General features: G+C 33.6%; 1 long non-coding RNA gene across 1 annotated transcript; it reads left to right on the top strand.

Annotated features, from left to right (window-relative positions):
• Positions 1-12,690: 12,690 nt before the first annotated feature.
• On the top strand, positions 12,691-17,785 carry LOC123690167. The gene is made up of 4 exons (XR_006750964.1): positions 12,691-12,912; positions 13,386-13,425; positions 13,839-13,913; positions 17,635-17,785. It is a non-coding gene; the product is annotated as an uncharacterized LOC123690167 (long non-coding RNA).
• Positions 17,786-18,296: the final 511 nt, after the last annotated feature.

Here is an 18,296-nt window from a genome sequence, read left to right as displayed (position 1 = left end):
CAAAAATGTTCTTAATACTCGGACCCTATTTATTTGTAAAGGATGCTGAGTCAAGATTTGCGAGATATCTTCGCATTCTGGGGATTACTTTGCAAGTCTTTTATAGGAGAAAACCAGTATCATCACTACTTAAGGATATTAAAATCCCTTTTATTCGTGTTTAGAAAGCTTGTTTGCGTTGTTGAAGGAATGGCGTGATGTTATAATATTTAATATTAATATGAATTAGTGTCAGACATTTTGCCTATTAGAAAAAAAAAAATTGTAACAGATACATAAATCTGAGACATAAGGCGTGTAACAAACTCAGAATGCTAAAAATAGGCAAAACAAAATAATTACGGAACTTAACAAAAATAACTATAATTGTGATCACTAAAGTAATATACTTAAATAATATTGTCTTTAGTTATCACGAGTACTATACCTACATTTAGTTAGAATTTATAATAATTAGAATAGAATCTATAAAATATGTTAAATTTCACTATTTACAACGTTCAATGTATAGGAATCGAGAATACCCAGAGACAATAAAAAATTAACAAATAACTTAGTAGATCTTAGGGTGAATAGTAATTAAGTATTACAGTAAAAAAATATAAACGCCAGCACGATTCTAAAATGACGTATTTTAAACTCTTCTAAAACAACGCTACTTGTATATTTATTATCATAACAAAAATATTAGCAAAAAGTTCTTATCTTAATATATATATTTCTTGTGTGCGTGTGTATGTGACTGAACTCCTCCTAAACGACTGGACCGATTTAGACGAAATTTTTTGTGTGTGTTCAAGGGGATCTGGGAATGGTTTAGATTCACAATTTTGTCCGCTGGACAATTTTTTTATTTAATTTTCAATTTATTAGTTGTTGTTGATTTTGGAATGTTTTACATTGGATCCGACAGACGGCGCTACCATCACAGTGTCAAATTTTAAATAATATTCGAATTTTAATTTTAGTCTGTCCCGAAACTTAAAAAAAGTTTGATATCATTGTGTTATATCGTGTGTGACCATGTGCTGGATCGTTAAATATTGTCATAACATTTGAATAATAATTTTCATCAAAATGGCTTATTAAAAATTGAAATTTTGAAATTAAAGACGTGTAGACAGGACAACGTCTGTCGGATCCGCTAGTATAATTATAATATAATCATATTATAAAAAAATCTAATCTGTGCCTGCTTTAGTCTAGTCTGTGTGCTTTGGCGCCAGTTTGACGCGCTTCGTTTTGTGGCGTTGACCTTTTAATAATTATCAATCTAAATACAAATTTACTAAATTATCATAACACTTATGATGATAAAAACATGAGGAAAAGTGCGTAAGTTTAATATTTTATTAATCATAAACAAAATAAAAAATGGATTCAGTTTAAGAGGAAAATAACATTACGATATTGTTTGAATAATAATGTTTTTTCCTCAAACATACATTATTAGAAAATTATCATAAAATGACTCATATATAAAGGATAAAATGACTTAATGACATTAAAATAATTTAACGATTTTAAAGTTATTTAGTAAATTAGTCGAGCAACCCAACAACGTATCCACTATCTCAGATTGAAAACAATCTGAGGTCTGACCGTGACAGTCGATCGATCTCCTATCTGCATCCCAATAACCAAAACCTACGAAGACAATCCATTTTTGGCGACAGATATGCAATCTCTTCGCTCTTTACACTAATAAATATAAACCAAATAAAGTAAATAAAACCGTACAAATAATATTAAAATATACATACATGTCTATGTTTAAAACATATCAAATAGCTTTTTAATTATTTTAAAACTGGTGTAAGTTAAAATCTTAAGATAGGATATTAGAACATTTGAACTGTTATTTTATGTATATATACACCGATTCGGCCTACCATGGATAGTCTGTATCGACAGATGGGTATTACAATCCGTCGATTGGCTATGGTTATTGGCACTTTATCAATATTTGGATAAAGATGTGTATCTCAGGTGGTCAAAAATGGATTGAGATAGGTTATTGGGTTTGAGCGCTAGTCGCTTAAGCGATCGACTCTTATCCCTAAGTCCGTATGTTCGATCCCCGGCAGTGCACCAATGGCCTACTAGATTGACGAATGTAAAATCAAATTGTAACTTTGATTTTACAACGATTGTAAAATCAAATCAAAAATCATTTATTCATGTTACACTTGAACTGACATGAACGTCAAAATAAAGAAATTTTCTTTATTTAGATGCTTCAAATTATATCTTTACTGCCAGTTCTCAAATCAAGGGCGTAGAACGGAAGAGAAGAACTGGCAATAGTAGTAAAGGTAGGTTATGTTTATTTCTTATAAATAAGAACAGTTATTTAAACCTATAGATTTTGTTGCTAGCAAAACTTTTCCATGAAATGAAGTTTGAAAATAGCATTATAAATTCAACAGTACACAATCAAAGCGCTGGAAAACCTTAACGGGAAACTCGTTGTAACTTTTCCTATTTTTCTGCGTTAATTTCACCTGAACCCATTACAACAATAATTCTTAGTGCGATTCTATTACCCTCTTCAAATTGCATTTTAAATTTCTTTCCAAGTTTTAAGGACTTTTTAAATTTAGTTTGAGTTTAATGATTATTTGAATGTCTGTCTTAAATAAGAAAATGGCAATCTTCCTTACTTATGGATACTCCATTCGAAGTATCTGAATTGCTAAGTGCTGCCATCTTGTATAGGAAAATAGCAATTACTACGCTTCTGTGTTTAATAATAATTATAAATATTGCAATGCATACAGATTAAAGATGGACCGCCGAAGACACCCGCTAGAAGGGACCACCATGAAAAAGAAACGTTAGAAGACCACAAAAGCGATGTGCTGACGACATACTTAAGGTTTCTGTGTAGAAATGGACGGAGGAAGCTAAGAACAGATCCAAATAGAAAGTGAGATTGGAGGCTTTTTACCCAGAAATTATCTATTCTAGAAAACAAGAAGGAATGGAGAAACCAATAACTAACGCGGATTAAATAATTAATAGTTTAATTAATAATTAGTAGTTTAATTAATTACGTTAAACTACTATTAAATTAAATTGTGAATTATCATTATTATTTTTATTACTTTCAGTGCGCTATATAGGTCTTATCTTCAGATATCTTTAATTATAATTAAAATCTAAATAATTATTTGATGTGCCTATTTTATTTTAGTATAGCACTATTTTTGTTCTTTATATATAATATAATTTAGTATAATTTATACTTACCCTTTTTATTTATTTATTTATTTATTTATTTCCAGTAAATTTTTAAATATTGTAAAAGTTTTTATATATTGTATGTGTGGAGTTTCTAACCCATTATTCTCTATATGAAACTTACTTTTGGAAGGGGCAACTAATCACTTTTTTAACTTTTAATTTTGACTTTAAAAAGTACCTTTTAAATATCCATAATTAAAATAAGTGATTAATTTTCTTAAACCTCAAAGGCGGAAAAACCTCGGAAAATATATATTTGTAAATTAAACATGACACACGAAAGCTTAGACAATACAATTTTTTTTTATTTCCCTCTTAATTAATTTAGTTTTTCTCGTTGGTCATTAAAATGTTCTTCACAGAGTAATGAAATGTTAAATATTTCTATGTATGCATAAAACTCGACTCAAAAAAGTAGTTTAAAAATAATTTTATTAAAACATCGCATTATTTACGTCCGTGTCGCATTGGAAAATATTTTGTACGAAAGTCGAGCAATGAAATGTTAAGGATGAAGAAGTTAATTGGTCCCTCAAGCGTATCGGGTCTCTTGTGGTACAGAGGAATGCATTTAAATTGGATTTTAAGAGTAGAAATCACCAGAGCGCTTCGGCTCCAAGCCTTGTTAGAGTCAATCTCAAAGTTTACGTAAACGAATAAAGCTTTGCCGTGAAACTGAATTTATTGGTATCAATTGAGGAGTCGTATTATATCGGAAACCCGAAATTGACTCGGCACACAGAAGTCCAATTTGAAATGTTAAACTGAGAACTGATTGGTTCAATGTGTGTAGTTTTTATTCATTTTGAGAGCAGTTTGCTAATGCCGTTTGGTGTAAGTTAAAATCTTAAGATAGGATATTGTCACAGTTGAACTGTCATTTTCATACAAAGGTCTATCCACATCGATCCGAACTACCTAGCCTGTCTAGTGACTTCAGTATGCAGCTCTCATCTCGTCGTAGGTATCCCCAGCTGGGTAAACGGTTAAGGAAAACATCCTGAGGAAACCGGCTAGCCATAGACCTAAATAGTTGACGTATGTCACAGGATCAACTACTTGTCTATTAGATTGATCAAAGATTATGAAACAGATACAGAAATCTGAGGCCCAGACCTAAATCAGTTGTAGCGTTACTGATTTATTTTTAAAATAATTAACGCCAATTGATTTAAAGATTAAATTTAATGTTCACGTTACAGTGTATGTACCAAAAATATGTAAAATGGCGCAGTTTCGAAAAAGTTTTTAAAATAATACACGTGTTCCAAATTTAAAATAGTTAAAAAGTAAAAAAAAATTGTTTTTATGGCCAGACTAGTTACATATTTATGATTTTTGTAGGGAGGTCGTATAACAAAACCATAGACATTTTAGTACATTTATTTCTAGAAAATTTTGTAACCTGTATGAAAGCTAAACCATAAAATTAAAATTTAAAGTATTTAAGGGCTAGATATATTCAAGGGGAAACTAAAGAGCTACGGTGCGTAACCGAATCGTTTTCTTTACGAGCCATTCCGTGGAGCCAATATTTCTCCACGACAGTACGCGCTGCCATAAAATAAAACGAAAAATTCCGTGCTTTCAGCTGAAGCCATGAAAATCATAAGAGATTTTATTATCGTCCTGGACAATACTAAACACAATAAATGTTATTAGATATAACGTTTCATTATTAATATTGTTACGTATCATAATGATTTGTTATTTTTACGAAATGAAGAATTATCAAACTTTACTTTTACTTTCTGTTCATATACTATAATTATATAAAAAAAATCATATTACCTACGTCAAACATTTAAGAACGATTTGACACTTAACAGAGTTAGGTAATGTGGGATTATAATTGATGCCCAAGAAGACTATAGAAGATATAGGTAGGTATTTGAAGAATAAAATAATAGATACGTTTCAGTTCTATTGTCTTTGACGGTGTGACCTCCACTAAATGGCACATCATAATAATTTATTGAAATGTCTTTATATGAATTGTTTTTTTTCTAAAAAAAAATCTAGGCTTAAATAAATGTGACACAAACTTAGGAACAATTAATATGATAGGTTTTGTTATTTGTACTAATAATATAATATATTTAAAGATAGATGCAAGGAATAAATAAATACATTTTAGATGGATTTAATTAACTGTTGGTAGCTAATACAATTATTTAGTGAAGAATAAATTACAGATAATAAACAAAACCAGTCTGTCATTTTAAAATGGCGACGGTAGTACAAATTTCAGCCGTACCGTACCTGTGTATTTGTCAGCTGTCAAAAACTGACATTGTCGTATTGACGTATAGATGAAAGCACTATCGCAACGCTCGAGAAACAACCTTGCAATATCCTTTAGCCCCGAGTTATATTTTACCCCATGAACTAGGACTCCAATCGTAAAACACTCCAGCGATTGTGTTGAGCCGCCTCCAATTGTTCTACATGAAAAATTGCCTATTCGAATTGTTCGCGAACAAATGCGTGCCGTGCGGGTCATTACGCTTTGTTTTAAGTAAGTACGACAAAAAATTGCCGCATTAAAAAGCTGAAATTTTCGCTTCCGTCCTCTTGAAATCCGGATAAATGTTACTGAGACCTCAATTCCTTTATTGTCTAATTTTACGTCGGAACCAACCTGAAACAATACTACATTACAAAAGCATTTCAGATGTTTTAAAGAGTTTTTGAAAGGCTATTTGTCGTGTATAAGTAATTATTTTTTTTATAAACCTCGCTGTCGAACCATATTTTTAAAAGAACATCCTTCAGTCTACCAGCAGCTTGATGATAAGCGTTTAGTGCCCATGGACAGACACTCATAGCGCACTGACTTACTAACTACCGACCTTTAAGTATTGGTAGGTAATAATATTTTGTTGAAGGACTTTTGATTCGGAAATTCCCAAATGAACATCTAAACATAGTGTTAAGCGATCGCATCAAGTTAGATAACTATTTGAAATTATTATTTGTATGTTAAATATTGTCAACACCATACACTGCCGCAAAGTAGACATTTTTAGTGATTTTAGCGATGTAACAGTGTGCGTTGTCAATCTTTTTATCAATAATTAAATAAATAAAAACCATATTATCTACTGAATCAAAATAAATTTAATTAAAAGCGTAATCCTAACTTCGATGAAATTTTCGCATATCAGCCCACTTAGCACTCAGAGCTTTAAAACTCATCATGTATGGAAGTTACCGGAGATGGATGCCCATTAATTAATTAAGCTTGGCCCTTCATTACACCCCAAGGATCCATTACTTAATCAACATTAGATTTGTGTTGATTTGGAATTAGTTTTTAACCAGGTATTTAAAGAATCGATAATTCTGTAACTAACTTAAATTATAACTATTTATCGTTTTCATATTTAATATCTGCTTTCTTTCGTTTATCTATTAATGTACTTTATTGTATTTCGGCTTGGCTTCGTATATTGTTTAAGTGTTGTCATTTATATATAAATTAATAAATATTTTTTTTAACGTACTTATGACATGGACGAAAATCCTAAAATAAAAATATTTAAAATCTCACGAGTTTCGCTTCTGAAATTATCTTATAGTTTTGTTTCAAATGAAATTCTTAATATAATATAATAAAAAAACCTACTCGTGTTGGTAACCCACGTAATCCTCGTAAAGAATTGCAAACGCAAGCAAAAATAAAACATAAATCATTCGTTAAGGCTTAGTTGATATGTTATTATTAACCACTAAGCCTCAGGCGGTAAAACCTTGGAAAATATACAAGTTTTGTGAATTAAACTTGACAAACACGAAAGATTAGGAAATTCGATCTTTTAAGAAAAATTACTCAACATCGTCCGTCTGTCGGTAAACTAGCCATTACCCATCGTCTATATTGTAACTGAAATATTTATTGAAATAAGAGTTTGGTGAAGAGATTGAAAAAGAGATCGAGTAAAAAAATCGACGTAATACTGAGATACCAATGATCATAATTATTATTTTAAAAACATTAGCACAGCTAGCTAAGAATATTAAACGGTCGTGTGTTCGATTCTCGGCGGGGTAATAGATTTTTCTTACTATGCGACATTTTTTTGTTTTTATAGAATAGCGGGCAAATGGGCAGAAGGCTCACCTAATGTTAAGTGATAATGCCGCCCATGAACACTCAATACCAGAGGGATCGCGAGTGCATTGCCGGCTTTTTAAGAATTAGTACGCTATTTTCTTGAAGGACCTTTAGTTGAATTGGTTCGGAAATACTTCAATGCGCAGCTGGTTCCACAAAGTAGTGGTGCGCGGCAAAAACCGCCTTAAAAACGATCAGTAGATAGAATTTTGTATTCCGCCTCAACGTCAGCTACTGGTATTAATCCGAACAACCCTAAATATTAAAACCCTTGTAAAGTTGTTTTCAAAAAGTTTTCCATACAAAACCCATAGACAATATTTTAAAGTGACATTGCTAAACAAAATGTATCGACTAAAACGAGAATTTAAAAAAATATTGGCAATAAATGAAAACCTAATTGGTTGTTATATTTTTTGTAAGACGTTGGGTAATCTCAGTATTAAGAATTATGCGCGCCGAGGGATTTGTGTTTTTTCCCGTTACAGGCGACGCTCCACCTTCAGGGATTCCATTCCAAAAACCTCCATAAATATTTCTTACAGTATTTGTATCTTCCTTGGGGATCGTTAACACAATGCCTTCGTTTTTCTAAATAAAATATGTTCAAGGAAGGCTTTTATTTAACTTATTTGGATTCTTATTTATATGTAAAACCTAAAACCTTTTTTATAATTATTAGTATTTTGTCGTATTCATTTGTTTATTATTTTTCTGTTATAGGATACATTCTAACTATATTTTTTACTTCTGTTCGATATAACTTTTAATTTTAACTCGGCCAATGGCGATTAGTTTCATTTGTTTTTTTTTAATTTCGCTTAGGTGCTAGATTTGGAGGGTAAACTCAGAACAGAACAGAGTGGAAAGAAACGGAGGAGGCCTTTACCAAAGTTGGGGTTGTGGGTGTCTCCGCCTCATTAGAGATAAATTAAGATTTAAATTTATGTTAAATTTCTGTCTGAATAAAGGCTTATATTAGGTGCTAGATTTGAGATTTGTTAAGATTTAAATAAGTATTTAGTAGTTATTAGTAGCTTTATATGTGGAAAATAAATTAGACTTTATACAATACATCGGCTAGTAATGTTCACAGAGTAGGAGAGTAGGGAAAAGACAAACGAGAAACAGACTTAAAATACAAGACAACTCAAGTCAATGGAGGCGCGATATTTAAATATTACAACGAGATTTAACTATTCAAATTTCAAGTTTGATTTTCGAGTACATAATTATACACAAAGCATCCAACTCCCAGTCTCTCACGAGTAGCAGTGACACATATAACTTTGTAGGGAGAAAAGGGAAGAGTTAAATAGACTATCTGCAATGACAATTACTTATACAAAGCTGAGGGCGCAGAGGTCGATTGCGGGTTCGGGTCATAACCAAAATTTGTTGTTGTTGTAGAACATTAGAAAAACGTCATGCAGAAATCGTTTCGATTTGTCTTAGGTAGCAAAAAGAATCTGGTTCCAAATTTGCCGCCCATGATTCCAGCCTACACAGCCTGCTGGTAAAGCCACTGACAACGTATATACATTCTATACCTTTAGAAATATACAATTTAATATCCTTGAGTATTACGCGTTAAACAATAAAAAAACATCAGATCTGTAAATCCACAAGTAATTCCTTCATCCATTTCTCGTCATCCCCATTTATGGCGACCCCTAAATAAATAGCAGCAATGAAATAGCGATTATATTAACTGACGCCAATCTCATAAAACGACAAAATCTAATTTCACAAGCAACTTTACAACCTATCCCATTATGGGCCTCAATACTACAAAGGCCAATTTTCTGTTGACGTGATGAGGAAAATATCATAACCCTGAAGTCTTGCATTCAAATCCTGGCCCTGCATATGTGTCAGAAATGTAACTTAACTTAATTTTTAAATCAATATACGTAATCGATAATGATCAAACAATAGCGTGTATTTTTTCTCGATCACGCTGTCTCACTCTCCCTCAATAGCTCTCTCCCTTTTCTTCGACAAAACGCTGCACATGTTCGTGACGTTCCGTAAAAAATCTACCCTCATGCGCCTTAAGCGCATAAGCACTTCAAAAATGAAGAAACATAGACCACTTAATAGCGCTATTTCCTTCTTAACCATATTCATTTACTTTATTTAGTACATTAAAATACATATTATTTTACCTATGGTCAGGATAGTTTAGGGTAGTTTAGGACGTTTTCCGTGACGTCTTTCTTCTCCAACCAAATCCGTTGGGTCACCAGCTGCCGACTGAAGTATTTCCGAACCAATTCGACTTAGGGTCCTTCAAGAGAAGAGCGTACCAATTCTTAAAAGGCCGGAAACGCACTCGCGAGCCCTCTGGCATTGAGAGTGTCCATGGGCGGCGGTATCACTTAACATCAGGTGAGCCTCCTGCCCGTTTGCCCCCTGTTCTATAGAAAAAAATCCGTCACATTGAAGAATGAGGAATAGAAACAGGAAACGGATGCGATAAGAAAATGTAGTCTAATAATTTTATTATTGTGTCCTTAAACTCCTAAGAGGATACATGGTCTGTTAATTTAAATACAAAATGCGTTTAGTAATTATTGCAATTTTCGCGTTTTTCATATTAGTTGAATCAAAATCATTTATGTAAGTATATTGGTATATTATATTATATAATCAGACTTCAGAACATTCGAAAAATATTTGTTAATACATAAAATGTCGCCGTTTAGTTAAGTAGTTTTAGATTCTATACAATCGTTAACTGTATCGTAATAATTGTCTGTCGATAACGATATACCACGCCACTACCACGTAATTTTGTATGTATCTATTTATTTATTGTATACATAATCAGACATATTGGTTTACAATAGTGTAGTGGAAACATAAATTGGACATTATATTTATATCCACCGACGTCGAATAGATTTAAAACAATATAAATAATATATTGCTAGTATCGACACTCCATATGTAGCCAATGCAAGAATATGTTCTTCCTTCCTTCCTTTTAAATGACACAATAGAAGTCTTAATAAACAAGCCTTGACTATGAAACTTACTACAATGTTATTAAATTTCCTCCCTGATCTAGAATCGAACATGATTCCTCATAAAGCAGCTACGAAGTTTCCCAACGTACTTGGAATAATTTGTTTAACCTTATTTATTTCAGAAGAAGTAAAATGCATCCAATAATAAAGACTGAAGAGGTATGTACATTTTAGTATTTGTACTAGAGCACTCAATTCGACGTAGGAATATTCAAAAGAGTGGACCAATGCCATGGCAACTCGAGCTCCGCATTGGCGGTATCACTTAACATCTGCCGATCCTTCTGGCCTTGTTCTTAATAAATTCCAATAAATAATAGAGGTCAATAATTGCTTAACCACAAGCACCCATTTTTAGTGGGTGTGTTGCCATCCTTTGGGGACTTTAATCCATCGTTTCTCAACCATTTTTATGTCGCGAAAAAGCCAAAAAGTAAAGCCAGTCTTGCGACCCACTGTCACTGTTATAATAATAATCTTTATTTCTCACAAATCTTCGTACATAATAAGTTACAACTATTTATTAATGTTAAATAAATAATTGTCATCCTTGTTTTATGGAAAATTATTCTTTATGTGAGACTGATGCATACATATGAAATAATAAAGATAGATAAAAGATGAAAATATATCTACAATAATACATACATAAGGAAGTATATATATATAAGGAAACCACATGGGGTATTTGTGTGTGTCTGTGTATGTGTTATTACTGAATTGTTGATCTTATAACCTTCACACTATAATAATAAACGAAACTCTATAATCTAGTTGGAGAAATAATTAAATGGTTTTAATGTGTATTAACAATATTTTTAACATGTTTTAGTCCCGCCGACACAAACGAGATTTTTCATTTGAGGAATATTTTAACAAACTCCAAACTCAGGTAAGTCGTTTTTCTTGTAAAGGATTTAATAATAATATTTATACGTAATCGATGGCCGCGAAGGGGACAGTAACTCATTCATTTTAATCTCATTATAATACAGAAAGAGCAGTGTTGGCCTAGTGGCTTCAGCGTGCGACTCTCATACCTAAGGTCGTAGGTTCGATCACCGGCTGTGCACCAATGGACTTACTGTCTATGTGCGCATTTAACATTTGCTCGGACGTTGAAGGAAAACATCGTGAGGAAACCGACATGTCTTAGAATCAAAAAGTCGAGTACGTGAGGCATTGGAAGCTGATCACCTACTTGCCTATTAGATTTAAAATGGTCATGAAACAGATTCAGAAATCTGAGGCCAAGACCTAAAGAGGTTGTAGTGCCACTGATTTATTTTTATTTTTAATAAAGAAACCCCGCGGATTTTCCGCTGTTAATGGCGATGCGAAATATCATACATTTTAAATATTAACAAATTAAATCATAAATATTGGTGTAGTCGTTCTGAGATATACGTTTAAATGGTTTTAAATTTTTTTTTTTTCAGCAAGCGACCGCAGTTTCTTACGTCCGAAAAATCATGGGAACGGGACCTTTGGCGAATAATTTAATTATTGTCGGTGTCGGGCAAAATAATAACAACAATATATACTTCTGAATTAATAAATATAATATTTATTTAAATAAACCTAACAAAGCATACTGCATTTACAATTTCCTTAACCTACATAATTATAATAAAAATAATTAAAAATTAATAAAACAAATTTGGAATTTTTGGTCCCTGTAGATCCTTTAACGCTGCCAACATTTTCTCCCTGTTTTGCGGTATCTATAAGTTGTTGGAAAGCATCAGCCCTGGAGTCACTGGTGCTGTCCACCAGGTTCCAACTGAAACCTGAACCTGAACCCCTAGGCCCAAATACTCCAAAAATCTAAGTTAGAGGACACTCTTACATATGTTTATGTTTGCTGTTTTTTTGCTTTTCCGTGGGTAGTGAAACGGGGCTAACGTTTTTAAACAAGGAGCACCTATACCATACCATTAAGAAATACTAGTTATGTTTGTTGTTATTATAATTGATTTTTATTTAAATACTAAATTCACTGATTTTTTATAGAACAGGCGGCAAACGGGCAGGAGGCTCACCTGTTGTTAAGTGATACCGCCGCCCATGGACAATCTCAATGCCAGCGTTGCCGGCCTTTTTAGAATTGGTAGGCTCTTTTCTTGAAGGGCAAAACTGAGTTGAGCGATGAGGAACGTAAAACAAAGCATTTCTCATTTTACGCATATTGAATGAAACTTGTTGACTGCTGAAAATAGATATATATATATATATATATATATATTAAACTACAAGTAGTATACGTTCATATGCCTTCCAATTCAATACAGCACATGTCAGTAACATAAACTGTGCTTCCCTAACTATTACGTCATAGCTGTGTTTTCCATAATATGTGAATAAAAATAATACAAACAAGAATACAGGTCACACGATCTCAAACCAGTCAAAGATCGACGCTCATTCCGCGAAGGCTGTAGTTAAAATGCAGACTTTATTAATGATAACAGTCTCAGTGTTAGTTTTTGTTTCTTTAGCCGATACGAGGCCCGCTGAGTAAGTATATTTATAAAATTATACATTTAATTTAATTAATGTCTACACTGAATATATGCATTCTTTAATAAAAATATTCCAATTTAAAAACATTTTTCATGCATTTAGAAATTCTTGATAAAAGATGTCTTACTATAGATTTATTTAAGAATTAAAAAAAATGATGCCCTACAACCTCTTTCAGCCTTGTTGGTGGGGTCCGGTGATCATTTGTTCCTCTGCAAATAGGTGATCAGCCGTCTGTGCCTGATGCACGTCGTCAACTATTTAGGTCTAAGGCTAGCCAGTTTCCTCCCTATGTTTTTGCTCGCACAAAGAAAGAAAGTTCAATTAGTGCACAGCCTACGACCTCAGGGCTAAAATTCGCACATTATAGCTACTAATCTGACTAATGTAGATTTATTTATGTATAAATAAATAATTAACCTTAGTGTATGTATTGTTTGGGTACACACAATATTGTTGTTTTGCAGGAAAACTTTAGAAGGAAACCAAATAGAGACTGTAACTCAGGTGAGTTCTTTGTTACATATAATACCTAATTCTTATTACATATAACTTTATATATAAACCTAATAGATTATCAAGTTTCAATTATCTCTAAACTAATATTATTTTGCACAACGACAGTAAACAGTTAATGTTCAAAAATCCCGCGACTTTTGCTCTTATTGTATTGAAGTCTAAGGGAAATGTCAAATGTCATAAACTACATTAGATTAATGGACCACAGATAACAAACTCAAGCTGTGATAAACTTGTAACAGATTAACAACAGATATTTCCAAATTTTTTTTTATTGTTGTCAAATTTATTATCAAATCTAGTTTGTATGGCTACGTCAAATAATAAAAATAGCAGAATATAAATATTAGCAGGATATCAATAAATATCTCTTCTCCTAATCTAAGTATCATTTGTTTCAGGGGCACAGAGAAAAACGTAATCCGCAGTCATATTCTTATTCATATCAAGAATCACATAGCAGCAGCTATAGTCATGTATGTTAGCCATTATATATATATATAATAAATATTTTTTTAATTAATATATATATAGTAAGAAATTAACAAATAAAATTACTAAAAATAACCAAATTAAATTACACGAAATTAACCACAATTTCAACAACAATAGTAACGTCCTATATCTAGTGCGAGCGTCGAAGAAGTGCGCCCGACCATACAGCGCGCCGTGCTTATATAGCCTGAAAACCAGTTTAGTCCAGTATACCCCACTGCTACACGTCACTTGACTTTTTACAGCTTATTCGGCCTCTCCTGACGACGGTGCGTCCTCGCCCGTGTGATGATAGGCAGGTTGGCATGTTGAAACTTGAATTGCTGATGACTCTTGTATCACGTGCGGTGGTTGTGGTGAAGGACTATCGTCATCATCAGCGCCACCTAAAAATTACATGATTTTTGTTATTATAACGTTAAATTAACATAACTTCATCGAAAGTAAGAGCGCATCCATTACTCTCGACACAACATTAGTTCATTTTTTTTTTTTTTTTACATAGCAAGAGCGTCTCCATTGCTATCAACAGTAAGAGTGACTCCATTACTGTACATCACACTAAGCAAGAGCGACTCCATTGCTTTAACAGTAAGAGCGACTCCATTACTGTACATCACACTAAGCAAGAGCGACTCCATTGCTTTAACAGTAAGAGCGACTCCATTACTGTACATCACACTAAGCAAGAGCGAATCCATTGCTATTGATAGTAAGAGCGACTCCATTACTATCACACAAGACTCCCGCAGGTCTTTACCAAAATAGGTACTACCTATATGATAAGCAGTCCTAATAAAATTACAGTTCTCACAAACATTTATCAACATACATAAGTTTTGAAAAGGCAAGTAAAAATTACTTACTCTCAAAGAATGCGGCACACACATCAGGTCCATTCCCCGCGCCAGGGCAACATGTATTCCGCGGCAGCTTTACCATAAGAACCAGCGACTAATTTTAGTTCATATCTGTCCTGCGACAACGTCGCTAAAACCACATATGGTCCGCGCATACAGGAGTCTAGCTTACCAACAGCTTGGCACAAATACAAAATCGCCGCCATTGAAATGCACACCCTTGCGAGTCAACCTCGCAATGCACGATGTCTTCATATCTTGACCATTGCTAATGACTCGGCATAGATACTCGATCTCCGTAGTCTGAAAGTTACATTTTTTTTTAAATTAATGGAAAAGCCTGTCTGGGTCCCTTACCCTTACCCCCATCTCTGACACATCATGTAATGTACCTAAACCCTCTTCTATTGTTTTACTAGGTAATAATACGTCATATACACAATTACAACACACAAGGGCTCTGCCTGAATCTATGTAAAATCGTAACGTATTTGATATAATTCGTTGATATACAACCTGTGCATTGCCTAATTCTTATGGCATCTTTATGTACTCATAGTGACCCTCAGGTGTTACGAATCTCGGAGTGGTGTCAATGTTTTTTATTTAATTTTATCTGGTGAAAGCCAGTAGCCATATCAAGGTAAATATAATAGGTAGCTTTACCTAGCCAAACAATATAATATGGTCCTCAATTAACGGAAGCGGGTATTTTAAGTGTCTTTGAGTTTTAAGTTTAAAGTCGACACAAAGCCTATCTGAATCGCTTTTTTTCTTTACAAATCTCTATCTCTAATTATTTATTGATTCAACACATCTTTTATGATATCTCTAACGCGTAATTTTTCATCATACGACATTTTATAAGGGCGGTAAACTATAACTAATTTAGCCTACCGCTCGACTCGGAACGCTGTCGAACAAAACAGTCCTCCGTTTTATGTCCTACCTTCTTTCAAAATGTGCAAATAATTTTGATATTAGAAAACTGCCTTTTATCTAAACTTGAATTGTTTGTAGATTGGGTCTCTGGTGCGGTTCCATACTTAGTTTTTTTTTTAGGACACAAAATTTGTATATGACCAATTTCCCCAGATGAAAAACAGTTAATATTAGACTGAAAATTATCTCGTTTTCGGGAATTATCTCGCAAATTTGGCCTTTTAACGTGATTTTGTATTATAGAGCGCGGTTCTAGGGGCTTGGTATAACATGAGAGGATTTTAACTAAGCCTACCGATGATAAATTAGCACTAATAATAATTAATACCCCAAATAACTACTGCGACAATTAACTCTTCACTCATTCCTCGTACAACACGCAATACGTGAGATAACTATCAGAGTCTGTTGTCATTACGTCGAATAAAATATTTGCTAAGTCTACTCGCTACGGAAAAAGCTATTTAAATTCTCTCAACTATGATCATTACTAAGCCACTCATTTAGCCACACTTTAGCATCCCCTTTCAAACAATATCCAATCAGAGATACACACTCACGGTCATCCCAATAATTAGACAACCGCGCAGTCTTCCTGCTCACACCATATATCGAAATATTTGAAAGACGGATCAAAATTAGAAATATAAATGGAGTTAGATCTTACCAGAATTGTGCTCAACGCACTTACTAGTTTGTCGGTCACCTGATTAAGTACCAGATCAGTGCTTGACTCGCATGCGCTGCTTGGACTTAGCACCGGAGCGTTTTCAGTACCATTGTGCGAACCGTCAGTACCAGGTGGTAACGAGTGTCGCTTAAGGAAGAAAGCAGCAAATCCGATGGTGTTGCGCATGTCGGTGCAAAGGGCCGATCCCCTCGCGGTGGTGTTGCTGAGCACAGTTGTGGTGACACCACTGGTGGACACAGCACAGTCGCTTGCGTCGGTTTACGGTTTAATATCGACTGTAACGTTTCTTCAAGCCCAGAGACGGGCACACCGTCTTTTTTTACGTGTTCACCGCCTACCACCCATTATTTTTATTAAACGTATATCACTCGCGTTTCAAACTGACTAAAATAAAACCACGTGGGCGTTAATTTAAACTAATCAGAAATGAGAACGAATCCCACTACTGAAGTAAGAAATTAACAAATAAAATTACTAAAAATAACCAAATTAAATTACACGAAATTAACCACAATTTCAACAACAATAGTAACGTCCTATATCTAGTGCGAGCGTCGAAGAAGTGCGCCCGACCATACAGCGCGCCGTGCTTATATAGCCTGAAAACCAGTTTAGTCCAGTATACCCCACTGCTACACGTCACTTGACTTTTTACAGCTTATTATATATATATATTAATTAAAATTTATGTAGAGATAATGTAGGCTATATCGCTAAAGGCCTGTATTCACTTTGATTAGTGCAAGTGTAAGTGATTATTAGTGCAAGTAGAGTCCAATTCTTGATAATTAGCTCTATTAAGTTAATCCGACGCTAAAAAATAAAATGACATGTTTTGAAAGGCACGCTGAGTGAGGAGGTAGACACGTAGCTACCCGCAGTTCACTCGCAAAAAATAGAACATGCTTCTAATCAAATTACTAAGCAGACAACTAATCTCCTGCACTAATCAGTCACAGTCAACACTTGTTTTCGCCTTATCACTAATTAATCAAAGTGAATACAGGCCTTAAGCAAGATATTCTTAAGCATGGGCTGTAACTTTCAAGCAATACCGACGATTTTGTATGCAATATCAGTCTAGTTCTGGTTTGATCCATAGCACTGATGCTGTTGGCAAAACTCAGTATTGAAGTCGGTATCAGATGTTGATAAGGCCAGATGATTTTTTTTCAATATTTTTCATTTGTTTTCTTTCAATTGTTTCAGTCCTCTTCATCCAGTTATAAATACAGTTACAGTGGTTCCGGGCCTGTCAAATTTATCATCGTTGGCAACGGGAATGGAAATAAAAACTATATACACACTGGCTGATACGAAAAAAAATAAAACATTATTCAATTAATAAATATATTTATTTTATGAAATTTTACTCACTCTTTTGCCACCATAAAGACTTCATCAAGTAAAATATTTAAAACATAAAATTATTTATTATTGAGATGGTTATAAGATGTTAGCTTTTTTCTTAATAGCTTTAGACAGAGGGTCATTTGAGCAGGGACTGAATTAACCGACTTGGTTCTATTTCATGGATCTCACTTTCTCAACATCACGGTAGAAGAACTGCGTAGCGAGGCTTTATTGAGGCTTTTTGCAGGCTTATTTCTTTACCAATTACGTTTTTGATGGCATATACTAATATAACTTAATGTACTCATGAACGTAATGAAAGAAATACACAAGGGCGTAGCCGAGAACTGGCAACAAACACTCCGTCATTCTTTTTAATCGCCAAGATTCTCTCAAGACCTACTAATGAATTATTATTCTACTCTTAATCAGAGTTTCATCGTGATTGTGAATCGCTTAGGAAGGAAGGATTTTTTTCCTGTTCCAAAAATCCTTATTCTGCAACTACTTTTAAAGTG

The sequence above is a fragment of the Pieris rapae genome, chromosome 22, assembly GCF_905147795.1.
Source record: "Pieris rapae chromosome 22, ilPieRapa1.1, whole genome shotgun sequence".
Lineage (NCBI taxonomy): Eukaryota > Metazoa > Arthropoda > Insecta > Lepidoptera > Pieridae > Pieris > Pieris rapae.
The sequence above is the reverse complement of the archived record's forward strand: the minus strand, read 5'-3'. Positions and strand labels throughout refer to the sequence as shown.